At 41.1% G+C, this 20,889-nt stretch overlaps 1 protein-coding gene across 2 annotated transcripts in view; it reads left to right on the top strand.

Moving 5' to 3' along the window:
- Positions 1-20,889, top strand: part of LOC133567960 (microtubule cross-linking factor 1) — a 128,297-nt gene that overhangs the window by 100,576 nt on the left and 6,832 nt on the right. The window contains exons 16-19 of one of the 2 annotated variants that reach the window (XR_009809513.1): positions 17,076-17,204; positions 17,772-17,861; positions 19,581-19,659; positions 20,661-20,717. The gene's annotated coding sequence lies outside the window, so the exon portion shown is untranslated. Of the gene's footprint in view, positions 1-17,075; positions 17,205-17,771; positions 17,862-19,580; positions 19,668-20,660; positions 20,718-20,889 lie in introns of both variants that reach the window. The other variant, XR_009809512.1, reaches the window with a different exon arrangement.

Raw genomic sequence — 20,889 nt, 5'->3', positions numbered from 1 at the left:
CTATCCCCAGGTGCATGTCTTTGGAGGTGGGAGGGGCCTATCCCCAGGTGCATGTCTTTGGAGGTGGGAGGGGCCTATCCCCAGGTGCATGTCTTTGGAGGTGGGAGGGGCCTATCCCCAGGTGCATGTCTTTGGAGGTGGGAGGGGCCTATCTCCAGGTGCATGTCTTTGGAGGTGGGAGGAAGCCGGAGTACCCGGATGAAACCCACGCAGTCACGGGGAGAACATGCAAACTCCACACAGAAAGATCCCGAGCCCGGGATTGAACCCAGGACTACTCCAGGACCTTCGTAGTGTGAGCCAGACGCACTAACCCCTCTGCCAAGGTGTGTATGTAATTTCTCAATCAATCAATCAAATGTTTATTTAGCCTTAAAATCACGAGTGTCTCAAAGGGCTGCACAAGCCACAACGACATCCTCTGTTGAAAAACTCAACCCAATGGGACAATGAAAAACCTTGGAGTGGACCACAGATATGGGGGTGACCGGTGCAATGGACATCGAGTGGATCTAACATAATAGTGAGAGTCCATTCCATAGTGGATCTAACATAATAGTGTGAGAGTCCAGTCCATAGTGGATCTAACATAATAGTGTGAGAGTCCAGTCCATAGTGGATCTAACATAATAGTGTGAGAGTCCAGTCCATAGTGGATCTAACATAATAGTGTGAGAGTCCAGTCCATAGTGGATCTAACATAATAGTGAGAGTCCAGTCCATAGTGGATCTAACATAATAGTGAGAGTCCAGTCCATAGTGGATCTAACATAATAGTGAGAGTCCAGTCCATAGTGGATCCAACATAATAGTGAGAGTCCAGTCCATAGTGGATCTAACATAATAGTGAGAGTCTAGTCCATAGTGGATCTAACATAATAGTGTGAAAGTCCAGTCCATAGTGGATCTAACATAATAGTGAAAGTCCAGTCCATAGTGGATCTAACATAGTAGTGAGAGTCCAGTCCATAGTGGATCTAACATAATAGTGTGAGAGTCCAGTCCATAGTGGATCTAACATAATAGTGAGAGTCCAGTCCATAGTGGATCTAACATAATAGTGAGAGTCCAGTCCATAGTGGATCTAACATAATAGTGAGAGTCCAGTCCATAGTGGATCTAACATAATAGTGAGAGTCCAGTCCATAGTGGATCCAACATAATAGTGAGAGTCCAGTCCATAGTGGATCCAACATAATAGTGAGAGTCCAGTCCATAGTGGATCTAACATAATAGTGAGAGTCCAGTCCATAGTGGATCTAACAATAGTGAGAGTCCAGTCCATAGTGGATCTAACATAATAGTGAGAGTCCAGTCCATAGTGGATCTAACATAATAGTGAGAGTCCAGTCCATAGTGGATCTAACATAATAGTGAGAGTCCAGTCCATAGTGGATCTAACATAATAGTGAGAGTCCAGTCCATAGTGGATCTAACATAATAGTGAGAGTCCAGTCCATAGTGGATCTAACATATTATTGTGAGAGTCCAGTCCATAGTGGATCTAACATAATAGTGTGAGAGTCCAGTCCATAGTGGATCTAACATAATAGTGTGAGAGTCCAGTCCATAGTGGATCTAACATAATAGTGAGAGTCCATTCCATAGTGGATCTAACATATTATTGTGAGAGTCCAGTCCATAGTGGATCTAACATAATAGTGTGAGAGTTCAGTCCATAGTGGATCTAACATAATAGTGAGAGTCCAGTCCATAGTGGATCTAACATAATAGTGAGAGTCCAGTCCATAGTGGATCTAACATAATAGTGAGAGTCCAGTCCATAGTGGATCTAACATAATAGTGAGAGTCCAGTCCATAGTGGATCTAACATAATAGTGAGAGTCCAGTCCATAGTGGATCTAACATAATAGTGAGAGTCCAGTCCATAGTGGATCTAACATATTATTGTGAGAGTCCAGTCCATAGTGGATCTAACATAATAGTGTGAGAGTCCAGTCCATAGTGGATCTAACATAATAGTGTGAGAGTCCAGTCCATAGTGGATCTAACATAATAGTGAGAGTCCATTCCATAGTGGATCTAACATATTATTGTGAGAGTCCAGTCCATAGTGGATCTAACATAATAGTGTGAGAGTTCAGTCCATAGTGGATCTAACATAATAGTGAGAGTCCATTCCATAGTGGATCTAACATAATAGTGAGAGTCCAGTCCATAGTGGATCTAACATAATAGTGAGAGTCCATTCCATAGTGGATCTAACATAATAGTGTGAGAGTCCAGTCCATAGTGGATCTAACATAATAGTGTGAGAGTCCAGTCCATAGTGGATCTAACATAATAGTGTGAGAGTCCAGTCCATAGTGGATCTAACATAATAGTGTGAGAGTCCAGTCCATAGTGGATCTAACATAATAGTGAGAGTCCAGTCCATAGTGGATCTAACATAATAGTGAGAGTCCAGTCCATAGTGGATCTAACATAATAGTGAGAGTCCAGTCCATAGTGGATCCAACATAATAGTGAGAGTCCAGTCCATAGTGGATCTAACATAATAGTGAGAGTCTAGTCCATAGTGGATCTAACATAATAGTGTGAAAGTCCAGTCCATAGTGGATCTAACATAATAGTGAAAGTCCAGTCCATAGTGGATCTAACATAGTAGTGAGAGTCCAGTCCATAGTGGATCTAACATAATAGTGAAAGTCCAGTCCATAGTGGATCTAACATAATAGTGAGAGTCCAGTCCATAGTGGATCTAACATAATAGTGAGAGTCCATTCCATAGTGGATCTAACATATTATTGTGAGAGTCCAGTCCATAGTGGATCTAACATAATAGTGTGAGAGTTCAGTCCATAGTGGATCTAACATAATAGTGAGAGTCCATTCCATAGTGGATCTAACATAATAGTGAGAGTTCAGTCCATAGTGGATCTAACATAATAGTGAGAGTCCAGTCCATAGTGGATCTAACATAATAGTGAGAGTCCATTCCATAGTGGATCTAACATAATAGTGTGAGAGTCCAGTCCATAGTGGATCTAACATAATAGTGTGAGAGTCCAGTCCATAGTGGATCTAACATAATAGTGTGAGAGTCCAGTCCATAGTGGATCTAACATAATAGTGTGAGAGTCCAGTCCATAGTGGATCTAACATAATAGTGAGAGTCCAGTCCATAGTGGATCCAACATAATAGTGAGAGTCCAGTCCATAGTGGATCTAACATAATAGTGAGAGTCCAGTCCATAGTGGATCCAACATAATAGTGAGAGTCCAGTCCATAGTGGATCTAACATAATAGTGAGAGTCTAGTCCATAGTGGATCTAACATAATAGTGTGAAAGTCCAGTCCATAGTGGATCTAACATAATAGTGAAAGTCCAGTCCATAGTGGATCTAACATAGTAGTGAGAGTCCAGTCCATAGTGGATCTAACATAATAGTGTGAGAGTCCAGTCCATAGTGGATCTAACATAATAGTGAGAGTCCAGTCCATAGTGGATCTAACATAATAGTGAGAGTCCAGTCCATAGTGGATCTAACATAATAGTGAGAGTCCAGTCCATAGTGGATCTAACATAATAGTGAGAGTCCAGTCCATAGTGGATCCAACATAATAGTGAGAGTCCAGTCCATAGTGGATCCAACATAATAGTGAGAGTCCAGTCCATAGTGGATCTAACATAATAGTGAGAGTCCAGTCCATAGTGGATCTAACAATAGTGAGAGTCCAGTCCATAGTGGATCTAACATAATAGTGAGAGTCCAGTCCATAGTGGATCTAACATAATAGTGAGAGTCCAGTCCATAGTGGATCTAACATAATAGTGAGAGTCCAGTCCATAGTGGATCTAACATAATAGTGAGAGTCCAGTCCATAGTGGATCTAACATAATAGTGAGAGTCCAGTCCATAGTGGATCTAACATATTATTGTGAGAGTCCAGTCCATAGTGGATCTAACATAATAGTGTGAGAGTCCAGTCCATAGTGGATCTAACATAATAGTGTGAGAGTCCAGTCCATAGTGGATCTAACATAATAGTGAGAGTCCATTCCATAGTGGATCTAACATATTATTGTGAGAGTCCAGTCCATAGTGGATCTAACATAATAGTGTGAGAGTTCAGTCCATAGTGGATCTAACATAATAGTGAGAGTCCATTCCATAGTGGATCTAACATAATAGTGAGAGTCCAGTCCATAGTGGATCTAACATAATAGTGAGAGTCCATTCCATAGTGGATCTAACATAATAGTGTGAGAGTCCAGTCCATAGTGGATCTAACATAATAGTGTGAGAGTCCAGTCCATAGTGGATCTAACATAATAGTGTGAGAGTCCAGTCCATAGTGGATCTAACATAATAGTGTGAGAGTCCAGTCCATAGTGGATCTAACATAATAGTGAGAGTCCAGTCCATAGTGGATCTAACATAATAGTGAGAGTCCAGTCCATAGTGGATCTAACATAATAGTGAGAGTCCAGTCCATAGTGGATCCAACATAATAGTGAGAGTCCAGTCCATAGTGGATCTAACATAATAGTGAGAGTCTAGTCCATAGTGGATCTAACATAATAGTGTGAAAGTCCAGTCCATAGTGGATCTAACATAATAGTGAAAGTCCAGTCCATAGTGGATCTAACATAGTAGTGAGAGTCCAGTCCATAGTGGATCTAACATAATAGTGAAAGTCCAGTCCATAGTGGATCTAACATAATAGTGAGAGTCCAGTCCATAGTGGATCTAACATAATAGTGAGAGTCCATTCCATAGTGGATCTAACATATTATTGTGAGAGTCCAGTCCATAGTGGATCTAACATAATAGTGTGAGAGTTCAGTCCATAGTGGATCTAACATAATAGTGAGAGTCCATTCCATAGTGGATCTAACATAATAGTGAGAGTTCAGTCCATAGTGGATCTAACATAATAGTGAGAGTCCAGTCCATAGTGGATCTAACATAATAGTGAGAGTCCATTCCATAGTGGATCTAACATAATAGTGTGAGAGTCCAGTCCATAGTGGATCTAACATAATAGTGTGAGAGTCCAGTCCATAGTGGATCTAACATAATAGTGTGAGAGTCCAGTCCATAGTGGATCTAACATAATAGTGTGAGAGTCCAGTCCATAGTGGATCTAACATAATAGTGAGAGTCCAGTCCATAGTGGATCCAACATAATAGTGAGAGTCCAGTCCATAGTGGATCTAACATAATAGTGAGAGTCCAGTCCATAGTGGATCCAACATAATAGTGAGAGTCCAGTCCATAGTGGATCTAACATAATAGTGAGAGTCTAGTCCATAGTGGATCTAACATAATAGTGTGAAAGTCCAGTCCATAGTGGATCTAACATAATAGTGAAAGTCCAGTCCATAGTGGATCTAACATAGTAGTGAGAGTCCAGTCCATAGTGGATCTAACATAATAGTGTGAGAGTCCAGTCCATAGTGGATCTAACATAATAGTGAGAGTCCAGTCCATAGTGGATCTAACATAATAGTGAGAGTCCAGTCCATAGTGGATCTAACATAATAGTGAGAGTCCAGTCCATAGTGGATCTAACATAATAGTGAGAGTCCAGTCCATAGTGGATCTAACATAATAGTGAGAGTCCAGTCCATAGTGGATCCAACATAATAGTGAGAGTCCAGTCCATAGTGGATCCAACATAATAGTGAGAGTCCAGTCCATAGTGGATCTAACATAATAGTGAGAGTCCAGTCCATAGTGGATCTAACAATAGTGAGAGTCCAGTCCATAGTGGATCTAACATAATAGTGAGAGTCCAGTCCATAGTGGATCTAACATAATAGTGAGAGTCCAGTCCATAGTGGATCTAACATAATAGTGAGAGTCCAGTCCATAGTGGATCTAACATAATAGTGAGAGTCCAGTCCATAGTGGATCTAACATAATAGTGAGAGTCCAGTCCATAGTGGATCTAACATAATAGTGAGAGTCCAGTCCATAGTGGATCTAACATAATAGTGAGAGTCCAGTCCATAGTGGATCTAACATAATAGTGTGAGAGTCCAGTCCATAGTGGATCTAACATAATAGTGAGAGTCCATTCCATAGTGGATCTAACATATTATTGTGAGAGTCCAGTCCATAGTGGATCTAACATAATAGTGAGAGTCCAGTCCATAGTGGATCTAACATAATAGTGAGAGTCCAGTCCATAGTGGATCTAACATATTATTGTGAGAGTCCAGTCCATAGTGGATCTAACATAATAGTGTGAGAGTCCAGTCCATAGTGGATCTAACATAATAGTGTGAGAGTCCAGTCCATAGTGGATCTAACATAATAGTGAGAGTCCATTCCATAGTGGATCTAACATAATAGTGTGAGAGTTCAATCAATCAATCAATGTTTATTTATATAGCCCCAAATCACAAATGTCTCAAAGGACTGCACAAATCATTACGACTACAACATCCTCGGAAGAACCCACAAAAGGGCAAGGAAAACTCACACCCAGTGGGCAGGGAGAATTCACATTCAGTGGGACGCCAGCGACAATGCTGACTATGAGAAACCTTGGAGAGGACCTCAGATGTGGGCAACCCCCCCCCTCTAGGGGACCGAAAGCAATGGATGTCGAGCGGGTCCAACATGATACTGTGAAAGTTCAATCCATAGTGGCTCCAAGACAGCAGCGAGAGTCCCGTCCACAGGAAACCATCTGAAGCGGATCAGCAGCGTAGAGATGTCCCCAACCGATACAGGCGAGCGGTCCATCCTGGGTCCCGACGAGCGGTCCATCCTGGGTCTCGACTCTGGACAGTCAGTACTTCATCCATGGTCATCGGACCGGACCCCCTCCACAAGGGAGGGGGGGACATAGGAGAAAGAAAAGAAGCGGCAGATCAACTGGTCTAAAAAGGAGGTCTATTTAAAGGCTAGAGTATACAAATGAGTTTTAAGATGAGACTTAAATGCTTCTACTGAGGTGGCATCTCGAACTGTTACCGGGAGGGCATTCCAGAGTACTGGAGCCCGAACGGAAAACGCTCTATAGCCCGCAGACTTTTTTTGAGCTCTAGGAATCACTAATAAGCCGGAGTCCTTTGAACGCAGATTTCTTGCCGGGACATATGGTACAATACAATCGGCAAGATAGGCTGGAGCTAGACCGTGTAGTATTTTATACGTAAGTAATAAAACCTTAAAGTCACATCTTAAGTGCACAGGAAGCCAGTGCAGGTGAGCCAGTACAGGCGTAATATGATCAAACTTTCTTGTTCTTGTCAAAAGTCTAGCAGCCGCATTTTGTACCAACTGTAATCTTTTAATGCTAGACATGGGGAGACCCGAAAATAATACGTTACAGTAATCGAGACGAGACGTAACAAACGCATGGATAATGATCTCGGCGTCTTTAGTGGACAAAATGGAGCGAATTTTAGCGATATTACGGAGATGAAAGAAGGCCGTTTTAGTAACGCTTTTAATGTGTGACTCAAAGGAGAGAGTTGGGTCGAAGATAATACCCAGATTTTTTACAGGGTCACCTTGTTTTATTATTTGGTTGTCAAATGTTAAAGTTGTATTATTAAATAGAGGTCGGTGTCTAGCAGGACCGATAATCAGCATTTCCGTTTTTTTGGCATTAAGTTGCAAAAAGTTAGCGGACATCCATTGTTTAATTTCATTAAGACACGCCTCCAGCTGACTACAATCCGGCATGTTGGTCAGCTTTAGGGGCATGTAGAGTTGGGTGTCATCAGCATAACAGTGAAAGCTAATACCGTATTTGCGTATGACGTCACCTAGCGGCAGCATGTAGATGCTGAAGAGTACAGGGCCAAGGACCGAACCCTGGGGAACTCCACACGTTACCTTAACATAGTCCGAGGTCACACTGTTATAGGAGACGCACTGCATCCTATCAGTAAGATAAGAGTTAAACCATGACAGGGCTGAGTCTGACATACCAATTCGTATTTTGATACGCTCTAATAAAATATTATGATCGACGGTATCGAAAGCAGCGCTAAGATCGAGGAGCAGCAACATAGATGACGCATCAGAGTCCATCGTTAGCAATAGATCATTAGTCAGTTTTGCGAGGGCTGTCTCAGTCGAGTGATTTGCCCTGAAACCGGATTGAAAGGTTTCACATAGATTGTTAAACGCTAAGTGCTCATTTAGCTGCTCCGCAACAATTTTTTCGAGGATTTTCGAAATAAAGGGAAGGTGAGACACCGGTCGGTAGTTTACCATGAGGTCAGGATCGAGGTTAGGTCTTTTAAGGAGAGGATGAATAACCGCTTTTTTGAATGCAACGGGAACAGTGCCCGAGGAAAGTGATAAGTTTATAATATTTAGCACTGATGGACCTAATAATACAAAAATCTCCTTGATAAGTTTCCCAGGAAGTGGGTCAGGTAAACATGTTGTTTGTTTTATTCCATTTACATGTTGTAACAATCCTTCTAATGTTATTTCATCAAAACGAGAGAAACTATTTTGGATATTTGCAGTATCCGCCGTATATACAATCGTATCTGTGTTACTATAACCCCGTTGTAGCTGGGACGCATTGTCTTTAATCTCCTTTCTAATAAGTTCAATTTTCTTATTAAAGAACTTCATAAAGTCATCTGCCGAATGGGTGGAGCTACTGGAAGGAGTCCCTTGTTGGGTTAGCGATGCTACAGTACTAAACAAAAATTTTGGATCGTTTTTATTAATGCGGATGAGATTTGAGTAATAATTAGTTTTAGCTAAGGTAAGCATGCGTTTATAAGTTATTAAACTATCACTCCATGCTTGATGGTGCACCTCAAGTTTAGTCGTGCGCCATTTGCGTTCCAGCTTTCTACATAATAATTTCTGAGCTCTAGTTTCTAAAGTAAACCATGGCGTACGCCTTTTTGGAGCCTTTTTTAACTTCAGCGGTGCTATACTATCAATGGTTTCGCGCAGGGCGTTGTTAAAGTTGTTAGTGAGGTTATCAATAGAGCCCACATACTTTGGGAACGGTGCCATTACCGAGGGCAGTAGGTCCGCAAGAGTCGTCGTTGTGGCAGCATTAATGTTGCGGCTGCTATAGCAGTTATTATTCTTATTAGCTTGCCGAACATGAGTCTGAACTTCGAATTTTATAAGGTAATGATCGGACATTACTTTAGTATACGGGAGTATCATAACTTTGGAGACGGTGATACCTCTGACAAGCACTAGGTCTATCGTATTGCCGCTGCGATGCGTCGGTTCATTTATTATTTGTGTAAGACCACAGCTATCAATTATAGTCTGGAGCGCCACGCACGGTGGGTCCAATGGGGTATTCATATGGATATTAAAGTCCCCCATTATAATTATATTATCGGCGTGCGTCACTAGATCAGCAACAAACTCTGAGAATTCACTAATAAAGTCCGAATAGGGCCCTGGGGGGCGGTAGATAACGGCCAGGCACAGAGGCAGAGGTGTGGCAGACTTCATAGAAAGCACCTCAAACGATTTATATTTATTATTTAAGTTAGGACTAAAGTTAAAGTTTTCGTTGTATATTAGTGCGAAACCCCCTCCCCTTTTGAGGTGACGGGCAATATGCGCATTCGTATAGTTAGGAGGGGATGCCTCATTTATCGCAAAAAAGTCGTCTGGTTTAAGCCAGGTTTCGCTAAGACCGATGACGTTAAGGTTGTTGTCTCTAATGACCTCATTGACTAATAACGTTTTGGGAGACAAAGATCTGATGTTTAGAAAGCCCATATTATAGGTAGTGGGCTGTTTTAAGGAGTTGTTGATTAAATTATCCGTCGTAGCAATATTAATAATGTTACGTTTATTATGCGCAGTGTACTTAAAATAATTACGACCATATCTAGGAATTGATATGACGGGAATTTTCAGATTATCTACTTGGCGCTGCGATAAACTGAACGCATCATAATTTGCTACCTCAGTAGAGCGCATGTCTAACTCTGACGTAGTCATAGACACAGTAGAAAAAACATTTTGTGAGTTGTGTATAATTCTACGAAAATTGCTATGTGTACAGGGATCATCCAGCCTGGCGCTGGCTAGTTCTAACTTAACTGACTCCATACCCAGGCTAGCAGGCTCTGTAATTGCCTGTGACCGGGCTTGCTCTAGTGCAGTTAGTCAAATGTGGCTCAATGCGAAGTCTATGTTCCGAGACAAGAGGATAGCGCCTTCCTGGTTAGAGTTCAGTCCATAGTGGATCTAACATAATAGTGAGAGTCCATTCCATAGTGGATCTAACATAATAGTGAGAGTTCAGTCCATAGTGGATCTAACATAATAGTGAGAGTCCAGTCCATAGTGGATCTAACATAATAGTGAGAGTCCAGTCCATAGTGGATCTAACATAATAGTGAGAGTCCAGTCCATAGTGGATCTAACATAATAGTGAGAGTCCAGTCCATAGTGGATCTAACATAATAGTGAGAGTCCAGTCCATAGTGGATCTAACATATTATTGTGAAAGTCCAGTCCATAGTGGATCTAACATAATAGTGAGAGTCCAGTCCATAGTGGATCTAACATAATAGTGAGAGTCCATTCCATAGTGGATCTAACATAATAGTGAGAGTCCAGTCCATAGTGGATCTAACATAATACTGAGAGTCCAGTCCATAGTGGATCCAACATAATAGTGAGAGTCCAGTCCATAGTGGATCTAACATAATAGTGAGAGTCCAGTCCATAGTGGATCTAACATAATAGTGAGAGTCCAGTCCATAGTGGATCTAACATAATAGTGAGAGTCCAGTCCATAGTGGATCTAACATAATAGTGAGAGTCTAGTCCATAGTGGATCCAACATAATAGTGAGAGTCCAGTCCATAGTGGATCTAACATAATAGTGAGAGTCCAGTCCATAGTGGATCTAACATAATAGTGAGAGTCCAGTCCATAGTGGATCCAACATAATAGTGAGAGTCCAGTCCATAGTGGATCTAACATAATAGTGAGAGTCCATTCCATAGTGGATCTAACATAATAGTGAGAGTCCAGTCCATAGTGGATCTAACATAATAGTGAGAGTCCAGTCCATAGTGGATCCAACATAATAGTGAGAGTCCAGTCCATAGTGGATCCAACATAATAGTGAGAGTCCAGTCCATAGTGGATCTAACATAATAGTGAGAGTCCAGTCCATAGTGGATCTAACATAATAGTGAGAGTCCAGTCCATAGTGGATCTAACATAATAGTGAGAGTCCAGTCCATAGTGGATCTAACATAATAGTGAGAGTCTAGTCCATAGTGGATCTAACATAATAGTGAGAGTCCAGTCCATAGTGGATCTAACATAATAGTGAGAGTCCAGTCCATAGTGGATCTAACATAATAGTGAGAGTCCAGTCCATAGTGGATCCAACATAATAGTGAGAGTCCAGTCCATAGTGGATCCAACATAATAGTGAGAGTCCAGTCCATAGTGGATCTAACATCATAGTGAGAGTCCAGTCCATAGTGGATCTAACATAATAGTGAGAGTCCAGTCCATAGTGGATCTAACATAATAGTGAGAGTCCAGTCCATAGTGGATCTAACATAATAGTGAGAGTCCAGTCCATAGTGGATCTAACATAATAGTGAGAGTCCAGTCCATAGTGGATCTAACATAATAGTGAGAGTCCAGTCCATAGTGGATCTAACATAATAGTGAGAGTCCAGTCCATAGTGGATCTAACATAATAGTGAGAGTCCAGTCCATAGTGGATCTAACATAATAGTGAGAGTCCAGTCCATAGTGGATCCAACATAATAGTGAGAGTCCAGTCCATAGTGGATCCGACATAATAGTGAGAGTCCAGTCCATAGTGGATCTGACATAATAGTAAGAGTCCAGTCCATAGTGGATCTAACATAATAGTGAGAGTCCAGTCCATAGTGGATCTAACATATTATTGTGAAAGTCCAGTCCATAGTGGATCTAACATAATAGTGAGAGTCCAGTCCATAGTGGATCCAACATAATAGTGAGAGTCCAGTCCATAGTGGATCTAACATAATAGTGAGAGTCCAGTCCATAGTGGATCTAACATAATAGTGAGAGTCCAGTCCATAGTGGATCCAACATAATAGTGAGAGTCCAGTCCATAGTGGATCCAACATAATAGTGAGAGTCCAGTCCATAGTGGATCCAACATAATAGTGAGAGTCCAGTCCATAGTGGATCTAACATAATAGTGAGAGTCCAGTCCATAGTGGATCTAACATAATAGTGAGAGTCCAGTCCACACTGGATCCAACATAATAGTGAGAGTCCAGTCCATAGTGGATCTAACATAATAGTGAGAGTCCAGTCCATAGTGGATCCAACATAATAGTGAGAGTCCAGTCCATAGTGGATCTAACATAATAGTGAGAGTCCAGTCCATAGTGGATCTAACATAATAGTGAGAGTCCAGTCCATAGTGGATCTAACATAATAGTGAGAGTCCAGTCCATAGTGGATCTGACATAATAGTAAGAGTCCAGTCCATAGTGGATCTAACATAATAGTGAGAGTCCAGTCCATAGTGGATCTAACATAATAGTGAGAGTCCAGTCCATAGTGGATCCAACATAATAGTGAGAGTCCAGTCCATAGTGGATCCAACATAATAGTGAGAGTCCAGTCCATAGTGGATCTAACATAATAGTGAGAGTCCAGTCCATAGTGGATCTAACATAATAGTGAGAGTCCAGTCCATAGTGGATCCAACATAATAGTGAGAGTCCAGTCCATAGTGGATCCAACATAATAGTGAGAGTCCAGTCCATAGTGGATCTAACATAATAGTGAGAGTCCAGTCCATAGTGGATCTAACATAATAGTGAGAGTCCAGTCCATAGTGGATCTAACATAATAGTGAGAGTCCAGTCCATAGTGGATCTAACATAATAGTGAGAGTCCAGTCCATAGTGGGGCCAGCAGGAGACCACCCCGAGCGGAGACAGGTAAGCAGCGCAGAGATGTCCCCAACCGATGCACAGGCGAGCGGTCCACCCGGGTCCTGACTTTGGACAGCCAGCACTTCATCCGTGGCCATTTAATAAGAGGGTGACATACACACAATGTCAATAGAAAATATTTTGTCAACTGGGAAGTCAAATCCTTTTGCATTATTGTGAGGCTAAGGAGTTATTGTGTGTTACTTATGTTCCTGATAAGGTTGGATGTAGCGTTCGTAGGTTCAAGTTTAGGGTTGTGGTAGAGTTAAAATGAGGGTTTATGGGAGGTTTAGTATTAAAGTTAGGGTTTGTGTTGTTGTAAGGTTGCACTTATGATTAGGGTTTGTTTTAAGGTTAGGTGTTGGGGTATGGTTGCTCAACTCCAACTCTGAGGACATCTCCAGAGATGCATGGTTGGCAGCAGCTTGGAAGCAGAAGTGGGAGTTGGAGTCCACCACTACATTTGGGACCCAGGAGATGGCGCCATCGGAGGAGACGACCTACCACGCCATCAATGGGCCACGATAAACTGTCTATGGACTGGGGTCAGTCGCTTTGGGTCATCAATGAAGACGTGGGGCTTGATGAGCAGCGCGGCATACGAGTGCAGTGACCCTGAGTAGATGGCCGCCCATATAATCAAGACCTACCTCTTACATGGACCGCCCTCAGAAGCCAGCCTCTTCCACCTAGGACCAGAGATGCAGGTATGACTACCCGACACCGAGTTTGACATCTGATGTTACACGAAAGAAGAAGAAGAAGGGTATTTGGCCTATACTGGCTCACCAGCACTGGCTTCCTGTGCACTTAAGATGTGACTTTAAGGTTTTACTACTTACGTATAAAATACTACACGGTCTAGCTCCATCCTATCTTGCCGATTGTATTGTACCATATGTCCCGGCAAGAAATCTGCCTTCAAAGAACTCCGGCTTATTAGTGATTCCCAAAGCCCAAAAAAAGTCTGCGGGCTATAGAGCGTTTTCCGTTCGGGCTCCAGTACTCTGGAATGCCCTCCCGGTAAAAGTTTGAGATGCCACCTCAGTAGAATCCTTTAAGTCTCACCTTAAAACTCATTTGTATACTCTAGCCTTTAAATAGACTCCCTTTTTAGACCAGTTGATCTGCCGCTTCTTTTCTTTTTCTCCTATGTCCCACTCTCCCTTGTGGAGGGGGTCCGGTCCGATCCGGTGGCCATGTACTGCTTGCCTGTGTATCGGCTGGGGACATCTCTGCGCTGCTGATCCGCCTCCGCTTGGGATGGTTTCCTGCTGGCACCGCTGTGAACGGGACTCTCGCTGCTGTGTTGGATCCGCTTTGGACTGGACTCTCGCGGCTGTGTTGGATCCATTATGGATTGAACTTTCACAGTATCATGTTAGACCCGCTCGACATCCATTGCTTTCGTCCTCTCCAAGGTTTCTCATAGTCATCATTGTCACCGACGTCCCACTGGGTGTGAGTTTTCCTTGCCCTTATGTGGGCCTACCGAGGATGTGGTAGTGGTTTGTGTTGTGGTTTGTGCAGCCCTTTGAGACACTAGTGATTTAGGGCTATATAAGTAAACATTGATTGATTGATTGATTGGTTTAGGGGTTGTTCTGGGATCAAAGGTAAGAGTTTGTTGTAAGATCAAGGTCAGGGGTTGGATTATAATGTTGGTTGTAGGATAGGTTTAGGATTTGTTGCAGGGTTTGGGGTTTCATTAGGATTTGTTTTAAGGTTAGGTTTTGTTGTAGTGTTTGTGGCAATGTTAGGTTTTGTACTAATGGGTTTGTTAGGTTAGAGACTGGAATAGGGTTAGTTATATGTAATGAGGTTTAGGATTTGTTTAGGGTCAGTGTTCCTATTGGGGATGTAATGTTTCTTTTAGCGGTTCAAGCTTGTGGAGTTAGGGTGAGTTTGTTGTAGATTTGGGATTGTAGACGTACAGTAGAATTAGGATATGTTGTGGTTTAGAGTTAGTCATAGATTTAGAGTTAAGATCTTAAAGAAAAAGCAAGGCCACCAACACTTGTGTCCTTCTATTCATTTTAATACAAACACAGACCGGTTTCGAAAGTGTCTTCTTCAGTGTGTGTAAGATCTGTCAGAGGGTACGTCCAAGGTTTAAAGTTCGGACATGTTGTAGGATTAGGTTTAGTCATAGGTTTAGAGTTAGGATATGTTGTAGGATTAGCTTTAGAGTTAAGATACAGTATGTTGTAGACAAAAAGAAAAGAGGCAATAATCATTGATACATGCAGACAGGTGACTACAGTAGAAATATTACACAGCATGAATTATTCACAATGCCCAGTGGCATGCTGGGATATTCTTTCTGCTGCTGGCGCCGAGAGAGGAAGACAACTCTCTGCTCGCCATCAGCATTTGCTTCTACAGATAAATAATTCAGACATCCTGCTTGCTGACACGTGCCAATCTGGTGACCTTCATCACGTGAAGGTTAATCAAATGTTCTTGTAGTGCAATTTTTTGCAGCTGATTTGATGTTTTTAAGTGTTTTCAGGTTTGTTTGTTTTTCAAAGACTGAATCGCTCTATCTTATTTGTCCAGCTTCCATATTCGTTTTTATACACTTTACAAGAAATACATTGGCGGCAAAGTCCGTAGCTTGCTAGCTTGTTTGCGCTGGCTTTCGGAGACTCTTATTTTGTTAGCGCAGGCGCGATGGAGCGGCGCTTTTATTGTGAAGACAGGAACTGTGCGCTCAGTCTTTAGGCTTTTGACGGGAAGTACGATTGAAATAAAAAGTGTCTTTTTTCCTTTACACTTTTGATTAATTGATTGAAACTTTTATTAGTAGATTGCACAGTACAGTACATATTCCGCAAAATTGACCACTAAATGGTAACACCCCAATAAGTTTTTCAACTTTTTTTAGGTTGGATTCGACGTGTGACGGTCACGTGACCGCCTGGTTTTGTTTGATTGGTCCAACGTCACCAATGACTGCATTTGATTGGTGAAACGCAGGCATGCGTAGATCCTACTTTGAATGCATGTCTAACAAAAACAAAACAAACAAAGCGTGCATTAACAGATCGATTAAAAAAAAGTAGCGAGCTGATTGTAGATAAATGGAGTGGAGTAAAAGTAGCGTTTCTTCTCTATAAATATACTCAAGTAAAAGTATGTTGCATAAAAACTACTCTTAGAAGTACAATTTATCCCAAAAGTTACTCAAGTAGATGTAACGGAGTAAATGTAGCGCGTTACTACCCACTTCTGGCTATTTCTTTGCTCCGGAGTCCGACAGCATTAGCATGGATATCTCCTGCTGTTTATTTATTACATTTTTTTGGTGGTAGTCCAGCAGCGGTGTCCTCTTCCCGCCTCCCGAACCGCTTATACCACCACAAAGATGGGATATTCAGGTCCAGCCCTAGTAGACTTATGTTTTAAATTTAGAAAGTGTGCTATTGGTTTCAGTTTTGTGGTTATTGTGGGGGAGCGTGATTTATTTTTTTCAATAACAAGTATTTTTTTAAACAAGTATTCCAATGAGAAAAAATGGCAAGTTTGAAACCGAATTGCAAAATTGCAGCAACAAGCACACCCTCTTCAGGACCTAAAAATATATCAATTGTAACTTAAACCTGTCTGGTGGGATTTGTAATTTTGGAGCAAGGTAAATTTACTATACACCATCCGTGGTCATTTTAATGTCAAAAATATTTTAGGGGAACTTTCTGTGTCGTCAGTGTTCTTCAAATAAACATTTGCTTTAATTTCTCATATTGCAACACATAGTATTTTATTGATATGTCATAATATAATTTCTCAATATATTTCACAGAATATTGAAGGACGTTGACTCAGGAATTTGGTCTCAACAGCTTACGCAAGGTAAAATCAAATTAGTGCTGTTGAAGGTTTAAATTGAATTTTTTAATGACACCAATATGATTTAGTTACAGGTGCCTCAACATGAGATGGAGGTGAAGATGTGTAGTTTTGAATCAGACAAGTGAATAGGATTGTTAAAACACTATAGGCTAAAACATGGAAATGGTGGCCGCAGTCAGTCAGTCCCTTGTCTTCACACTGATTGCCCTTGTTCGTTCAAAACATTTAATGCCCTTATTATACTGGGGAGACTACAATATTAATTGTTCTAGCAAGGTGCGTGTCTTGATCAAGTTGTGTTTTTATCTTCTGTTTCAGATCAAAGAAGAGTTCAGTAGGATAACAACACTTCATCTGGAGCAAACCTTTTTGTCAAAACTGGACACACACACTCCCAAACTCCTGGGAGGCACAAAAATCAGCCCGATGCTGGATTCACTTGGCCAGGTAAAGTTACAGGGACATTAATGTAATTTGTGTCAGTCATCTTGTGTTGGGCTCATACACACTGAGCTAGCTATTATCATCTCTCTCTCTCTCTCTCTTTCTATCTATTTCTATCTCTAGCGCTCTCTCTACCTCTCTATATCTCTCGCTTTCTCTCTGTCTATCTCTCTCTCTCTCTTCCTCTCTCAAATTAAATAAATAAATTAATATAAATTATAAATAAATGGGTTGTACTTGTATAGCGCTTTTCTACCTTCAAGGTACTCAAAGCGCTTTGACACTACTTCCACATTTACCCATTCACACACTGATTTAGGGAGCTGCCATGCAAGGCGCTAACAGCACCCATCAGGAGCAAGGATGAAGTGTCTTGCTCAGCACACAACAGACGTGACGAAGTTGGTACTAGGTAGGGATTGAACCAGGGACACTCGGGTTGCGCACAACCACTCTACCACTGCGCTACGCCAATTCAATTACGTTGCCTTTTTACATGGCATAGTGAATTTAGTGTATCTGTTTGCCTATACATGTTCTTTGCAATAAATTTGCTTCTCTGTTTTATAGCTATATGTTGAAGGCAGAAGAGATCTCATCATACGTTGCCTAATGGAGTTCCTTGGAGAGTCGGGAGAGGAGCTAATCGAAGACTGCCAGGTACATTTTGAAAATTTGGGATTTTCTGATGATTATTCTCACCATAGTAAATGTGTCTCATCTCCAACCTAATACTATAACCTTTGTCCTTTGTATAATAATGTATTTCCATAGAAGTCACATGTGCCACTATATATGAGGAAAAACATTTGTAATCAGATTAACAAATATTAGGCCATTAACCTAAATTGGCAATTAATTGCTATGTGTCCCAATTTTTCAACTGGTTCTGAATCTGAAATATTTGAAAAGCAAATGTTTTGAAAGTATGAAAATGGTATTTCAAACAACCTTCTGGATTTTTTAGACAATCTTGTTGAAAAAAATGATGGTTGCCTCAGTGACTGAAGTGTACACTGACAAATGAAAGTGCAAACCTGGGTTAACCCAGACAAAGATTGAATAAAATAAAATCAATAGTTACCTAAATACTTCCCCAGCACTTAACCAATGCCGTGGTGTCTGTATGTGTAGGTTATATGAACTGGCTGTGTATAATATTGACTCCTGAGCACAGAATCAGGTGTTATTCACAGGATGTAAGTGCCTCAGTTCATCATGTCCTCAAGATCGTCGTCATCAGTGGAAATGCAGCACAGGAAGGCCACAATCCTGCCCATGTGTCAGTCATCGTCGGAGGAAAAGAGGTTCTGGATGACTGCAAAACCGTGGCAAAGGCTTGCCTTCTGCTCATGGGCTTAATCTACGCCATGAACTTGAGTTACCCACTGAAACTGAAATATACATTTGAAGTGTTTCAGAAGCTGTTTCTAGAGCTGGATGTTTTGAAAATGTCGCCCAAGGTACGGTCTTTGCGAAATAAACTTCTACTGTGAGTGTTTCCACAGTGTACATATGCTGTTCTTTGGTGTGTGGAAGCAGTACATGATGCTTGTCAATGTAGCTTCTTGAAAGATTTTCCTGTTGTGCTTAAAAGTTATAATTAAGGACATTTTATCGGGTCTTTTACCTGTAATTGTTCGCATTATTGTGAATGTTCTAAAACAAAAAATCACAGTTTTATGTTTTGTCTGGTAATGCTGCTGGTAAATGTAATAAAAGTGCTCTTGTTTGATAGTGTTATTTCATATTTGTAGAAGATGTGTTAAGATAATTTGATTTAATTAACAGTAGGCCATGTTAAAAATACAACACATTCATATTACAATAGTGGTGTAGGTGGGAGCTTAAATATTATGTAAATATTACTTAAATATTGCTCCGAATAAAGTAAAGAAAAACTAGTCAAATTATCCTGAAAATCAAGCATTTTTTTAAGGGTTTTGTATGTAGATACAAAGGTAGTTTTAAGTAAAATTTTCTATCAGAGTGAGTAAATTTTGTCTCTAAGAAAGAAAATCTCTAGTAATGTTTACTTGAGTTTCTTTTTACTAAAAACTAATTATTGCTGGCAAGTAAACTTTACTTGACTATTTCCTGAGTAAAAGTTACAAAGAATTTCTGTGTGGAAATTGTTACCTAGCTTTTTTTTAAGTAAATGGCACTCCAAATTTTTTTCAGTGAATGACATGTGATCCAATTGTAACTTCTCTGACCAGTGATGTTCAATCGGATTCTGTTCTGTGCACCTAATTCTGCAGGGGTGGAATCCATAAAACAGTCTACCCCAGGAGCAGCTGTAGCTACTATGAATGAATGTATTTATTTATTCCGGCAGACATATATAGCAACACTTCATCGCTCTTTGTAATTTGACAGACATGCAACTGCCAAGACAAGGTTTTCGCCGCTTACTGCTGGATCCTTCTCCCAGGAATGCAGGACTACTCTGGACAAGGTGTGCAGGTGAAAACATGATTTAATTCTCAAAACTCAAAAGTAGTACAAAAAAAACAGAGCACAAGGCGAAGGCACAACATGCTGATCGCACTTGGCGTGAAGTGAATTATATTTATATAGCCCTTTTTCTCTAGTGACTCAAAGCCCTTTACATTGTGAAACCCAATATCTAAGTTACATTCAAACCAGTATGGGTAGCACTGGGAGCAAGTGGGTAAAGTGTCTTGCCCAAGGACACAACGGCAGTGACTAGGATGGCGGAGCTAAAGCTAACACTTAGCATGGACTATGGACAAGGAACTTACGTTGACAGGTTGCATGTAGCAAACACTTAGCATAAATTCCAAACAAGACATGAACTTACGTGACTGTTGCATACGAGTGTGGCGAGAGAGGTGAATAAATAGCTCTCTGATTAGTGGTCGACTGCAGGTGAGCATGCCCACCACTAACCAGAGGCAGGTGAACCAAATTAATCCCCATAGAAACCAAAACAAACCCAAGGGTGCACAGAACAGGAACTAAGGGACTACAACAATAACAACATAACAAAAATATTATCCAGGGCCACAGATCAGGACAGCAACGGCATCCACCGAAAAGGGATGCGGGGGGAAAAGCAAGAATGCTTAGCCATGTCCTGCCCCTCATTTACAATCAACTTATATGTTGGTCGTATAGTCCAAGTTTCAACAGCAGATTTGATGGATACGTGACAATTTCAGAACAAGAATAACACGTTGCCATGAGAATAGCTCCATCTAGCCTGGGTATCTTTTGTCTTTTGAAGCCTTGTCTGGTGTGTTATGTCCCCTATCCCACAGTGAGTTCTTTTGCACCTGTGTCCCACAGTTGAGATCGTCCAAACAACACAGTTTTTACCGCAAGGTTGAACACTCTTAGGCTAGAAGACTAGAATTTCTCCGCTCACATTGTCCCACAGTTTCACCCCCGCTATGAGTGTTCAATGTGGAATTGACTGTTATGTTTGAATTTCAGGACACCCCTGAGTTCATGTGGACCATCTCTGAGTGAAAACCGACTGTATATTTGCAGGTGAGGCCATAAACATACCTTGCAAGCTACTATATTGGATTATATCATGTAGTTTAAGAAAATTACTCATTATGAACAGATGTTTGGTATGAGCTCCATATGGGGCATAAAGTATCATTCTATGCTAGTAAACCAGTTACAACCACCCAGTCTGGAGGGAATCTTCCATCCA

Source organism: Nerophis ophidion, linkage group LG14 (genome assembly GCF_033978795.1).
Source record: "Nerophis ophidion isolate RoL-2023_Sa linkage group LG14, RoL_Noph_v1.0, whole genome shotgun sequence".
Classification (NCBI taxonomy): domain Eukaryota; kingdom Metazoa; phylum Chordata; class Actinopteri; order Syngnathiformes; family Syngnathidae; genus Nerophis; species Nerophis ophidion.
The sequence above is the reverse complement of the archived record's forward strand: the minus strand, read 5'-3'. Positions and strand labels throughout refer to the sequence as shown.